Raw genomic sequence first — 3041 nt, forward strand, 5'->3', positions numbered from 1 at the left:
GCTTCAGACTCTGTGTCAAAAAAAAAAAAAAATTAAGTAGTCACCAGAAGTCTGGTTTTGTTTTATTGATTTTTTTTTTTTTTTTTGAGACAGAGTCTCACTCTGTGGCCCTCAGTAGAGTGCTGTAGCATCACAGCTCACAGCAACCTCAAACTCCTGGGCTCAAGCAATCCTCTTGCCTCAGTCTCCCAAGTAGCTGGGACTACAGACGCCCGCCACGACACCCAGGTAGTTTTTAGTAGAGACAAGTTCTCACTCTTGCTCAGGCTGGTCTCAAACTCCTTAGCTCAGGTGATCCTCCCACCTTGGCCTCCCAGAGTGTTAGGATTACAGGCGTGAGCCAAAAAATCTTTATAGTAGTTGTCAGGTGAAATCTTCAGAGTTGATTGGACTTCCTAGGATTTTGTCGAGCCCTGTTTTTATGCTGCCTGTCTTTGTGGGGATAAGTCCCCTAACCTTTCAGCCTTAAGAGCTCCTAACAGCCCTAATGTGTCAGAGCCTGAGCTGCACCCTGGAGCACCTATGCCAGACTGATGCACGGCCACTGCCAGAGGGGCCAGATGCTGCCAGCCGCGGGCAGATCCCAGAGCCCCCTTGGCAGCGCCTCTGCCTCTCAGTGCAGAGCTGTATTCAGTAAATGCATGTGCCCTGATTGCCCCAGTTCAGGCAAGATGATAGGATGGGCATAATCCATACCCAGCGTGGAATCTAGTGGATGCCAGCTGCAGCCCAAGACCTCCTGAAGTTTAAATAAGCACATGCTGGCAGCACCTGATGGATTTGTTCACTAATTTTCCCTTCTGGTGCCTATTCACCCAAGTTCCCTTGCCTATCCTTTGGGATCTCTGAGCTGTGGGCAGACCAGCTCCTAGGGGCCTCTCCAAGCTCACTCTTCCCTTTTCCCACCTCCAAATGGCTTTGTCAGCAAGAGAGATTATTGCAGGAGTTAAAATCCTGCCAGAGTAGGGCAAAGATGGCAGGGCCTGCATGGTGGGGCCCACCCAGACAGCTGCAGGGACACATAGCTCAGCTGTCCACCAGCCAGAGGGGTCCTGACCCTCCCCATGCCAAAGTTTTGTCCATTTAGTCCATAAGGCAATGGTCTGTTGTTATCTGTTCATGGGGCTGAGTTCTGGGATGCCAGGGTCATGGTGGGAGATTAGGGAAGCAGTGCAGGCTGAGCTGGGTAGAGAATTTTCACAGCTGGCTGCCAGGGCAAGACGAGCTGGACAAACCTGCAGACCCATGTAGATGGAAAATATCCGGCATCACTCAGCACTCCTCACCTAAGAACAAGGGCACAGTGTGCCTCTCAACCCATTGCTTCACCCAGGGCAGAAACTGTCCTCTCTAGGGAGAAAGAAGTGGCCACCCTGCAGGACGACGTCACTGTAGTCCTGAGAAGATGGGTGATAGTCCTCCTTCATGTGCAACTGGGGAGATTGCTGAGTCTGGTATGGAGCCTTCAGCCTTCCTGCTGCACAGTCACCTCTGCCACTTGCCCTTTGGCTGCAACCTCTGCAAACCTGGCTGATGCAGGTGTGATCTCTGAGGAGGCTGAAGAAAAGGTACCTTACTCCTGGCTGGGGCTGTCTCTATGAGGCAATGAGAATAACCATGCCTCCTACCCATGTCAGAGCAAGCTAAGCCCCGAGTTAGCCCAGAACAGCCTCAGGAGGGCATTCTTCTTCTCTGTAGCTCTGAGGCACCCACAGCCAAAGCCCAGTGCTCAGGACTGAAAGAAAAGACCACAACTTCCTCACTCCTTTGCAAAACTAGTGCCTGCAAGCACCTGCCACATGGTGACTTCCCCCTTGGGCTCCTCAGCCTGTCCAGTGCATCCCTTCCCCCTCCCCCGACCCAACCCCAACCTGCCTCTGACAATGGCACTCCCTGACCCCTACCCTACCCTCTATCCATACCCTGCTGTCCCAAATTCACCTTCCTGTGGGAGGAGACCCTCTGCAGCCATCAGAACCCCCACTAACTCCTTTAGCAGATGTCACTTGTCATGTGTGTTAATAGTGCAGTAAAGCGACCTCACCCATATTTCTAAATAACCCTTCTGGGGAGGTGGAGAGCCCAGGCCTGGGAACCATGCTACTTGCACTCAAGCGCTAGACCCTCACTTACCCTGAGTACTTTTCCCTCAGTCTCTGAAGTGGGAGAATAACCACAGTCCAAGGGCTTGGGACAGGTGGAGCCCTTAATAAAAGTCATTAGTTTTGGTGGAGGCTCTTGCCTATAATCCCAACACTCTGGGAGGTCGAGAGGGGAGGATCCTTGAGCAAGGATGAGACCCTATCTCTACTAAAAATAGAAAAAAAAAAGCCAGGTGGCACCTGTGGCTCAGTGAGTAGGGCGCCGGCCCCATATACCGAGGGTGGTGGGTTCAAACCCAGCCCCGGCTGAACTGCAACCAAAAAATAGCCGAGCGTTGTGGCGGGCGCCTCTAATCCCAGCTGCTCAGGAGGCTGAGGCAGGAGAATCACGGAAGCCCAAGAGCTAGAGGTTGCTGTGAGTCCTGTGACATCATGGCACGCTACCGAAGGCAGTAAAGTGAGACTCTATCTCTACAAAAAGAAAAAAAAAAAAAAAGCCTAGCTGGGTGTTTGTGGCGGGCACCTGTAGTCGCAGCTACTTGGGAGGCTAAGGCAATTGGATCACTTGAGCCCAAGAGTTTGAGGTTGCTGTGCAGTATAATGCCATGGCACTCTACCCTGGACAACAATGAGACTGTCTCAAAAATAAATAAATAAGGGCGGCGCCTGTGGCTCAGTGAGTAGGGCGCCGGCCCCATATGCCGAGGGTGGCGGGTTCAAACCCAGCCCCGGCCAAACTGCAACAAAAAAATAGCCGGGCGTTGTGGCGGGCGCCTGTAGTCCCAGCTGCTTGGGAGGCTGAGGCAAGAGAATCGCGTAAGCCCAAGAGTTAGAGGTTGCTGTGAGCCGTGTGACGCCACGGCACTCTACCCGAGGGCGGTACAGTGAGACTCTGTCTCTACAAAAAAAAAAAATAATAAATAAATAAATAAATACACA

This window comes from Nycticebus coucang, chromosome 14 (genome assembly GCF_027406575.1).
Source record: "Nycticebus coucang isolate mNycCou1 chromosome 14, mNycCou1.pri, whole genome shotgun sequence".
In the NCBI taxonomy this organism is placed as follows: Eukaryota; Metazoa; Chordata; class Mammalia; order Primates; family Lorisidae; genus Nycticebus; species Nycticebus coucang.